Source organism: Pseudonaja textilis, chromosome 5, assembly GCF_049901715.1.
Source record: "Pseudonaja textilis isolate UNSWEBS1 chromosome 5, rPseTex1.2, whole genome shotgun sequence".
In the NCBI taxonomy this organism is placed as follows: domain Eukaryota; kingdom Metazoa; phylum Chordata; class Lepidosauria; order Squamata; family Elapidae; genus Pseudonaja; species Pseudonaja textilis.
Window position 1 is genome coordinate 28973389 of NC_141994.1, and position 11919 is coordinate 28985307.

Here is an 11919-nt window from a genome sequence, read left to right on the forward strand (position 1 = left end):
GTATTCCTTTATCAATCAATCACAATGTATCTTGCTGTTCTTGTATGCAGACATCAGTAATTGCCATTGCAGGTTGAGCCAAAGATGCTGTGGAAATCTTGGCCCGTTGTGCAATGCTCTGGGATGATGTTTGGCCAAATCCCAACTGATTCTATTCCACTTTAACCTTAGATATTGTAGCACATTCCTCAGAAGCAGGTTTTCAGTTTTGATGATATCCTGGACCCATGACTGCCTTTAAAAATTCTGGGCAATTAAAGGCAATAGCCAGGAGGGCCTTCATCCTACCTCAGCTGGTATTCCAGTTGGAATCCTATCTGAGCTGAGAAGACTTATAACAGGAAACGGCAAATTTTTGGCACCAGCAAAAGGAACTGGTGCAATGTGCAATTCATAGGGCTACCTTTGAGAACAACTATCCAAGTGCAAAATTAAGCTCTCTGTATGCTGGTCAGTGAAGTCACTTCAGTCTTATTATAATCTATATTGAAGTACTTTCAATAGAATCTGAATAAATTCAGGATGGTTTTAACCTTTTAACTAGGCATAGATTACAGAGGTGGTATTCAACAGGTTCTGACCAGTTCTGGAGAACCAATAGTGGAAATTTTGAATAGTTTAGAGAACCAGCAAATACCACCTCTGACTGGAGATTTTACAGTATCCTTCCCCTGCCACGCCCACAAAGCCACGCCCACAGAACTGGTAGTAAAAATTTTTGAATCCCATCACAGATAGGTTACCTTCTCTGAGTAAATGCATGCTATCCAATGATCTCATGTGAGCTGGGAAAACTCTATGTTCAGTGTCAAAGAAGTTGTGTCAGTGGGGATCCAGGGTGCTCTCTCTCAATTTTGCTCACCCATTGCTCCCCACAGCTGTTCCTGCTCTCCCATCCCTGCTATAACATTATACATTTGGCATCATTTTGCACAGCAGTGAAATTTTAGGTATTTGATAGGATTTCAAGGATTTAAGATCTTCTACCCCCGTGGCACAAAGCAGATATGGCTGAATTTGATAATATTTTTATTAAATTATATTTATATTGTCTCTTATTGACTTTGACTTTTATATAGCCTTTGCTTTAATTTATTACTGTAAATCACTAAGCGTCAGACTGGCAGCATTTGAGCTAAAATAAATACATAGATAAACTAAGAAATAAAATTATAAATATGTTAGGTAGTTTTTTAAATCCTTGTAAAACTATGTGCTTTTGTCAGACATGCCTCCATTCCAAACCCAAGAAAGAAAAAACCCGACTCCATTTTGGTAGAGAAGAGGTACTTTTACTGAGTTTGAAATGATAGCAATAAAATAAAAGATATAGCAATAAAGCAATAAAACTTTCTGAGACAGAAAGTTACAGATAGAAAGTTTTCCCAATCCCCTCCCCCTGAGAGACCCACACTGAATAGCCAATCCCCATTTCATATGGTGCCACGTGTGGTGCATCTTCAGGTGTTTTCACCCATGTGGAATGCCGAGACGGTTGATCTTGACTGGGCATAAACAAGTCCATGCAGTTGTGCAGCAGCATCTCTCCCTTTTGGTTCACACATAAGCCATCATCTCTCCAGCTTGCTTCCACACCCAAAAGCCAATCTGTTTCCCACCTCCTCGTTACTATGGCAGTTGGCAGCAAACAATCATCAAAGCATCATGGAGACTGACATTCGGCCCTCCTGCAGTAGAGGTATTAGCCCTGAAAAAGAAAAAAAAATAGTAGAAAACAAGCAAAACAGGAACAAAGCAAACATGAGATCATTTACAATAATACATTAAGGCATATCAAGGTATTTAAAGCAAGACAGTTGCACATGTTTAGGAGCCCTGACATCACGCTCGTTCACCCATTCAGACTGAGAAGGAGGAAAGTGTTTCCAGGCAACCAAATACTGAATTCTTCCCCTATATTTCCTGGAGTTCAAGATCTCTTTGACCTCAAAATGCTGCTCACCTTTGACAAGGAGGGGAACAGGAGGGGTAGGCTGGTCTGGCTGAAGAGAAGAGGTTGTGTTATGGTTTCAACATGAAACACAGGGTGAATCCTTCTAAGGATTTTAGGCAGTTCTAACTGTACCGTGAAAGGGTTTACGATCTTCACAATGGGGAAAGGACCTACATACTTAGGTCCCAATTTCTTTGACTTCTGTGTTGTGGTAATTCATCATATTCTGTAAAGTCCTTCGTACAGTTTTGCATAAGATCTGGGGATTTACAAACACTCCTCATGGGGGCAGTATTGCCTTTATGATGGGTGTTTGGTCCTGTTTTGATCTGCGAAGCTTAGACGGACCAGGTATATCGGTGAAAGGTCATAGTACCCAGCCGAGCCATTCCCATGGGACCTTTCGTGCTTAGATATTCTCACGGGACTTTCCGCAGTATATTATCACCCTGCTGAGGCCCTGCTGAGGTAATGTTGAGGTCATTGTTTTGATTTTGTACTTGCAATTTCTTTCAATAAAAGCTGGTGCCTGGGTTCTCTCAGGGCTGGTATTTGCTCAGACGGTTCCCTGCGTCTCATTTCAAGTGCCAGACCACCACAAGTGGTGACCCTGATGTGATAGTTTGGAAGAGCTATACGTTCCGACGTGATAGCTTTGAAAGGCTATACGTTTCCTGCATCCTATACTCATCGTCACGGACGTCGACTGGGCCCTCATCTTCTTCGCTGGACGGAGATAGATTCTTTTCGTGAGTATGGGGGGAGATTTCTCGAAGGCTCAGAAAGAGCACATTAGGGAATTGAGAGGAATCACTTGGAATAGGTTTAAGTTTGGAGTTCATAGTAGAGGACATGAAGTAGGAAAGAAAGAAATTGAGGACTTATTACAGTATGTTTGGAAACATATTCAGTCATATCCAGAGGGAGGTAGTATTAAAGTAGAGTCCTGGAAAAAGATAGGGAAATTTTTGCACGAGGAACCTCGTGCCCCTTCTTCAATTTTGTTAACCTGGAGGGTGGTTATGGATGCGTTAGCTACTCATGAACAACCGCTCCTAGCACCCCCCCGAAGAAGGTTTGCCGCCTTACCATGCGGTACGTTTATTGCCGCCGACAGCACCTCCAGATAAATCCAGAGGACTGTCAGGCACTGAAAATACTTTGTCAGAAGATAAGAGTTTGCCTTTAAGAGTTCAAGTAGATGCAGTTACTGCAGCTATTCAAGAAGCAACAAATAGAGGGGAATTATCAGGAGATGATTTGGTGGAATTTGGAGTGGAGATTCAACTTAATCCAGTAGAAATTGGTGTGGACGTTGCTTTAAATCCGCAGCGCGTGTGGAAGCCTTTACCTCTAAAGATTTTAAAGGAAATTAAGCAAGCAGTCAAAGAATATGGTGTTAGATCGCCATATGCTCAGGCATTGTTAGAAGCAGTTGGTTATGGAAATAAAATGATTCCAGCTGACTGGAAAGCTCTGTTAAATATGATTCTAACTCCAGCTCAATTTTTGGTGTTAGATCAGAAATGGAGACAGCTGGCAGTTCAGAGGGGAACAGCAAATGTTACTGCAGATCAGCTTTATGGAGCTGGTAATTTTACAACAGTAGAACAACAGAGAGATGGAATGCCTGAGGAGGGGTTCGTTCTTCTCCCACAGTTAATTTTACAAGCCATGGGGGCTCTCCCTGACGGCGAAGGTGGTGAGAAGACTTTTACTAACATCAAACAAGGGAACAATGAACCCTATGAAAATTTCATTAGCAGATTGAAAGTGGCTATTGAAAGGCAAATTGACAATCAATTCGCCCGGAATGAATTGCTTTTGAAGTTAGCAGTAGAACAGGCTAATGCAGATTGCAAAAAGATCCTGAATCCACTTATTGCGAGTGGAGAGCGAGAAATCGCCGATTTAATTAATGCATGTAGAAAGGTAGGGAGTCAGACTTTTAACATGGAGACTTTAGCTCTGGCTCTGCAGGCAGGAAATAATAAAGGAACTTGTTTCAATTGTGGGAAGCCTGGACATTTTAAAGCGCAATGTTGGGCTCCTGGAGGGGGTCAAAGTCAGCAAAATGAGAGATCAATGGGACAGGGTGTGACCTAAATCAGTATATCAGATGCTCCTACAGTCTTTACTGATGGAGGAAAAAAAAAAATTTTGGTGTTTGTGTTTGGAAAGATAAATCTGGAATTTAGCATACAAAAGTGACATCAGAGCAGAAGTCTGCCCAGCAGGCAGAACTTGCTGCTGTAGTTTTGGCTTTTCAAAATTTTCAAAATCAGGATTTTAATCTAATAGTGGATTCTTTGTATGTATATAATTTGTTACCCTTTGTAGCAGGTTCTTATTTGTCTCCTGGAATATCACCCAATATTCTACGTTTGCTTTTGTTGTTGCAAGGATGTTTGGAGCAGCGTGTGAATGTGTGTTTTGTTGCCCATATTCGTAGTCATAGTAATTTGCCTGGAATTTTATCACAAGGCAATGCCAAAGCTGACAGTGTTGTAACTTCAGTTCTCACTGTCCAGCCATGGGACAGCCATAGTTATTTTCATCAAAATGCTAAAGCGTTGGCACATCAATTTAAGCTTACTGCTGCAGAAGCTGCTGCCATAATTCAACAATGTCCAACTTGTTCAAAACAGGGCACGGCTATCCCTATGGGAGTCAACCCCAGGGGGTTGAAACCTTCAATGATTTGGCAAATGGATGTTACTCAATATCCATCATTTGCACCCTGGAAGTATATACATGTGACTGTGGATACTTATTCAGGATTTCTAATGGCTACTCCTCAAAGAGGTGAAGCGGTTAAACATGTCATCAATCATTGCATTAAGACATTTTCAGTTGCTGGTACGCCTCAAACTTTAAAACAGACAATGGTGCGGCTTATCGGAGCACAGTCTTTGATCAGTTTTGCAAACAGTGGTCCGTGGAACATAAATTTGGGATTCCATACAATTCCACAGGACAAGCTATTGTGGAGTGTTATAATGGCACGCTCAAGAACATGTTAGCTAAATTAAATAAAAAAGGAGGGAAGCTCCTGGGGCTTCCGGCAATTCAAGATCATTTAAATCTAGCTTTGTATACTTTAAATTTTTTAAATTTGTCTGGTAACCCCCCCTGCGAGTGCGGCCAGCAGGCATTTTTCTTCTCCTTCTACAGATGCAGTGAGGCCTCGAGTGTTGGTGCGGTTCCTTCCGGATCCGGCATGGGTTCCCGCTGAGCTGATTACGTGGGGACGTGGTTATGCAGCAGTAGAACATCTTGGTCAAATTCGTTGGGTTCCAGGTCGATGTGTTCGGCCTGATCATTCGCAGGCGCCTTCGCAGGTGCCAGTGAAGGAAGTTTCGGAGGAGCAGGATGGCGTTCCTGTGGTTCCTGATTCCGTACCTGTGGTTCTTGATTCTCTTGATGCCGGCAGTCCAGGCGCGGCGCTGGGAAGGCTGGGAAAAGATGACTGCTTATCTGAGATTGCCAACTTGTATGCAGCAGGTTCCTTTGGGGAATCGGACTAAATTAATCTGCAAACAGCGGCATCCTTTGATTTTTCCAGCATATTGGTCCTGGCATAAGGATCAAGACATTCTTTACTCGGGACCTGATAAGGATATTATATCTTCAGCCTGTGCAACAACTTTGATCCTGTTTAATGTTTCTGTTTCAGACTATGGACAATATTGGTGTCAATTGGAGTTGCCTAAGTTACCTTATACAGACTCTCTTTCCATTCGTCTTAATTTGTGGACTCAGATTTCTAGGGCAGCAATCCCACCTTTGGGAATAGCTATGAACTATGAAGATATTCATATTTTAAATAATTTTACTGTTGCTATGTTTAATGATACTGTTAAGAGCATTAAGATGTTAAATGAAGAAGTGTCTGAAATTCGCCAAGTTACTTTACAAAATCGTTATGCTTTAGACATAATGTTAGCTGCTAAAGGAGGAGTTTGTGCTTTAATTCATTCACATTGTTGTGTTTTTATACATAATTATGAGCCTAACATTACAAGAACTGTTCATGATATGGAAGACCGCATAGCTGAACACGAAGCAGGAAAAGATGGCTTCAATAAGTCACTTTGGGCTTTGCTATGGGATTGGCTTCCTGACAGCTCATGGTTACGTTTATTGCTTCAATTAGTTGTAATAATTGTTATTATACTTATTATGTTATGTTGCTGTATTCAATGTATTCCTAATCTATTTCAAATGTGTACCTCAGCTTTTCAACGTACGAGACCAAGTCGCGAGGGAACTGTGTATTATGCCACTAAAACACCCCCTATCTTTGAATAAATAAAAAAGGAGGGAATGTGGTAATTCATCATATTCTGTAAAGTCCTTCGTACAGTTTTGCATAAGATCTGGGGATTTACAAACACTCCTCATGGGGGCAGTATTGCCTTTATGATGGGTGTTGGTCCTGTTTTGATCTGCGAAGCTTAGACGGACCAGGTATATCGGTGAAAGGTCATAGTACCCAGCCGAGCCATTCCCATGGGACCTTTCGTGCTTAGATATTCTCACGGGACTTTCCGCAGTATATTATCACCCTGCTGAGGCCCTGCTGAGGTAATGTTGAGGTCATTGTTTTGATTTTGTACTTGCAATTTCTTTCAATAAAAGCTGGTACCTGGGTTCTCTCAGGGCTGGCATTTGCTCAGACGGTTCCCTGCGTCTCATTTCAAGTGCCAGACCACCACACTGTGTGGTCTGTAAGTACTTAGTGGACAAGAAAACTCTATCTCCAACTTGGTAGCTTTTCAGCAGAGCTCTTTTCTTGTCTGCCTGTTTCTTATGAGCTTGATGAGCTTGATGAGTGACAGGCCAGATAAACTGAAGTTGCTCAATCCATTCCGCCAGTGAAGGGGGTTGGGGCTTCTCCTGAGGAAGCTCTGGAATGGGTACAAAATTCTGACCAGAGGCTACTTTGAACAGGGTAAACCCAGTGCTACTATGGATGGAATTATTATAAGCGACCTCTGTAAACAGTAGTAAATCAGCCCAGTTATCTTGCTGATAATTTACATAACATCTGAAGTATTGTTTGTCAGAGTATATTCATGAACTGGAATAGAGCTTAGTAACAAAGACCAGCTAATGGGAGCTGAATTGGAAAGTGAAACTAGAAGTAGCCTGGACATGGCTTACTTCTGCGCTCTCAGCTCTAAACTGAAACTAGTCTCTGATCTGAGCTCTGAAGCTGCTGTTTGTGTTTTGATTGTAACTCTCTGCTGCATTTGGAATAACCTACTTTGATACTGTACATTTACTTATATATTATTATGTATATAAAGAAGTTAATGAATCCTGCTGAATCAGTCATCTGTGTGTATTTTGTGGATTTGAATTTCTGCTGAAAATGCCTTGTACCATTAGGTGGCGCTCTATATCACTTCCACTTTCCAAAGTTCCTTTTTTTCCTGTTTTTCAATTATATTAATGTTAATTTTCAAACATTTCAACCATTGGCTTTTTTAAAGTATAATCAATTCCAAGCAAGTTCAGCATTTTATCCAATGCCTAATTAATGCCAGGTTCTGTGTATTATTCTCAATTCCATCCTTAATTTCATTATAGCTCTTTTGTAGTCCAGTTTTTTTATTTAACATATATTGTCCTCTTGTTTTCTATTCGCCACTGTTGTACTCTCAAGGGAGGAATCTTTTTTCTGCTTTTCGGGGTTGTTAAAACAAAAGGTTCAGCTTCTCTTGTCTGGATACACATTGCTCACCACTTCACCTCTCCAGCACACCCTTAAGTCCTGGTAGCTTCCCATCTTCAGGGCAGCCATTAATGCTGCCACTTCTCCCTGTCTTCCAGGGGAGTATACCAAACCAGGGAGGGGAGATGCAGCTCCCCTCAACCCAGCTGGCAGTCTCCCCCTCTTCCCCCACCCCTCTGAGGTGGGTCTGATGGTTCCGGTCCTGTAGGACCCCTCCAACAGGGTAAGCACGGATCGAAGCCGCGCACAATCGCAGTCTCCATCTGTCCTCGACAAAAGTTCCACTGGAAGTTGGCAGTCCAGTCTCTTCTTAAAAGCTTCCAGTAATGAAGCTCTCACAAACTCTGAAGGCAAGCTGTTCCATTGATTAATTGCTCTCACTGTCAGAAAATTTCCTGTACAACTTCCTGTTCACTTCCTGTTCATCATTTCTTGTCTGGACTTCAGGTCAGAGGTGGTATTCAGCAGGTTCTGACCAGTTCTGGAGAACCAGTAGCAGAAATTTTGAATAGTTCAGAGAACCAGAAAGTACAACCTCTGACTGGAGATTTACAGTATTTTTTCCCTGCCATGCCCACCAAGCCATGCCCACAGAACCAGTAGGAAAAAAATTTGAATCCAACCACTGCTTCAGGTCCTTTGGAAAATAGCTTGAGCCCCTCCTCTCTCTGGCTACCCCTATTATTGGAACATTGCTATCATGTCTCCCCTGGTCCTTCTCTTCACTAGACTAGCCATGCCCAGTTCCTACAACTGTTCATCATAGGTTTTAGCCTCCAGTCCTCTAATCATCTTGGTTGCTCTTCTTTGCACTCTTTCCAGAGTCTCAAGATCTTTTTTATAGTGGTGACCAAAATTGGATGCACTACTCTAGGTGTGGTCTTACTAAGGTTTTATAGAGTGGTATTTGTACCTCACTTGATCTTGATTGTTACTCTCTGTTAAAGCAACTCAGGATTGCATTGGCTTTTTTGGCGGCTGTTGCAAACTGTTGGCTCATATTTAATTAGTTGACCACTAAGACTCCAAGATCCCTCTCACATTTACTGCTATTAAGCCTGGTTTCACCCAGTCTATATGTGCTTTTGGTTTTTCTTACCTGAGTATAAGACTTTACTTTTCTCTACATTTTATTTCATTTTGTTAGAGAGGGCAGTGTTCAAGTCTGTCAAGATCCATCTAGCTTTTAAGCCTATCGTTAGCTATTCCTGCCAGCTTAGTATCTTCTGCAAATTTGGTAAATTCCCCTTCTATTCCCTCATCTATTCTATCTTCTCATCTTCTATTTCCTTATTCTATTCCCTCATCCCTAATCCATTTTTACCATGTTTACTGTGAGAGTTTCCCTTGCCGAATAAAATCTGAATAGTAACTACAATCACATTTGGATGACTGTGGTTAATGTCCTCTAAATAATCTGAGATCATAATAATAAAAGTTTCCAATCATGTGGGAATATATACTTGTGTTCAGCCAAACACAAGTAAGAATTATCTTAATGTTCAGATGTGGGGGAGTGAAATCAAAAAACCAATTCTAGACCTGCAATAAATTTGTTTTCTTTTTGTGTTGTACAGGTAAGCTTCAAGAAGTGAGGGGAGCTGAATGTCAACTAAAAATACTTCTTTGGTCTTTTTAGTTGTCAGCAAAAAGGGAAGGGGGGAAGCAGTGAATTCCTTAAAGGCTGCAGATAATTGCTTTAGCAACTGAAGTTTCTGGCACACAAAATTATGACTGGAGAACATCATTGATGATGCGTGGCTATGGATGTGTCTCATTGAATATACATCCAGGAGGTGGAGGGAAGACCAGGATCAAGAGTGAAATGAATGATGTTTCATAGTCAGCTGCAACCAGGTTACACTGTCATGTCAACACCTAATAAATCAATCTTTTTTATTCAGAGATGCGGCTAGACACTTATGACTTGAATGGGGGTGCATGTAGGAGTATGTATTATCATCTCCTGTATTATCATCACATGTATTATCCTCTCCCATTTTAGGCTAATTACTGTGAGATTAATTCATGAAAGTTGAAGGCATTAAGAACAGAAAATCTACTCCTTAGAATCCTCCATATTTTTTCTGTTTCTTATTAAATATACATACACGACTATGAGCTATTCCAGATAATGAAACATAGCCAGGTTACTTTATAATTGAATTAAAAAACAAAAGTAGCAGTGTGATACACTTGCTTCAGATAATCATGTTAAAGTACAATTTTCTTATCTTGACATAATCTCAAATGCATTAAATTCACCCAAATAATTCTACTATAAAGTATAGAATACTGTGAAAGTAATGATCACAGTGATAAACTATAATTACCAGCTATAATTACAGTGTATTAAACTTCACATTAAAAAAGGAAACTTTCTAACATCTGTTGTTCTGTGTTTCACTCAGTTAAACTACTTTCTTATAATCAATAATAATTTCCTTTATACTTAAAATATGTTGTGTCTTCCAGGAACATGGCAAACTAAACAGATCTTTCAAAAAGCGATTTGTTAGAAATAAATTATATTTTAAAAATTAAATCTGAGAACATTGAAAAATTGAGTTCCATTTAAACTTGCTAGTTTGTTTACAATTTACAATGGCCATTTGCCATTCTTAACTAAATATAAATACAGTACAAATAACTTTTACAGCACAGCTGTTTGCAGTTGGATTGCTATTGGATGTCAGTTGCCAATTTATCAAACTGTAATTGCATGCCAGCTTTCAATTACTGACCGTTATTCACGCCATGTAACTGTTAGATCAACTGACTCATGTTTTCAGCTTTCCAAATCTCTCCTTAAAATTCACCCCTTCTATTCTATTAGCTCCTAGTCTGATAAGGATACAGAGATACAGGGATAAAGGAATACAGGGGTAGGGATGGGGTAGGGAGCCAGTTTGGTGTAGTGCGGTGGTGGTATGCTACTGGTTCAGACTAGTTCACTGAACCGGTAGTAAAAAAAAACCCTCCAATCAGCTGAAAGGAGGAAAAAAACCTCCTACAATCAGCTGAAAGGATAAAAGACCGAAAAGCACATGGGGATCATTTCTTCATCCTCCCAGCTGATTGGTTTGTAAGGGGTGTACACATTAGATCTGGTAGCAACTAAGGTAGGATCCCACTACTGTGTAGTGGTTAAGGTACCAAGCTAGAAACTAGTGTGAGCTCTAGTCTTTGTCTTAGGTATAAACCCAGCTGGGTGACCCTGGGGCAGTCAGCATTTCTCAGCCCTAGGAAGTAGGCAAACTACTTCTTTAAAAACTTGCCAAGAAAGCTGCAGAGATTAGTCCAGTCAATCACCAGGAATTAAAGTTGAAAGCATACACACATGTATACATATACGTGTATAGATATCAGGGCTATATCACATAATAACCTGGGCATACATAGAATTGAAATAATCTAAAGTGCAATACTAGTGGACTGGTTAACCTAATATAATGTTGAAATATAGTTGAGAAATATGTCAAAACAAAACAAAGTAAGTTTAAATGATTCTGAACTATTAAAAACATAGGCATATATGGTAATGGTAATAATATATTGTAGTAAGTAATACACTTAATTTTTTTCAATCTACAAAGGACAATTATGTCAACACTTGGGTTTTTACCATGTATATCCAATATACCACAGATATATAAGTAAAGGAGACTCTTTAGAAGAGGAATCTCCAGTATGAAGATCTTTTGCATAAGCAGAACTCCTCACAAAATTCTTGTTTTCATTACTATTTTTCACTTATGCTAATAATGATTGTATCTGTTTCCATCTGTTTTAATAATTTACATCTTTTAGATTTATGGCTATAATACTCTTAGGAAGAAATATAGTATATAAAATGTCCTTCATTGCTTAAAAAAAAGAATATAAAGTTTAAATATTCTGTAAGGGGGAGGTAACTATCTCTTTTTCTCCCCCTGCCTATTTGGGTGACAACCAGTATCATTCTACAAAAAATGATATTTTCTACTGCTAATTTCAGCACTTTGCTAAAAGATCCGTTGCCCCTTTTGCAACTGAAGATCAACTAATCAAAACAATTTCTACTTACATGTTAATAGACTATTCACAACATGTAGGACTTCCATCTGAGTTACACCTCTACAATTACACAGGTACCAGATAACATATCGGCTTTGGCCTATTCTCTGCACAGAGCACAAATTACTTTAATGGACTCATCAGTTTACAGTATACTAAGCTTTCATCA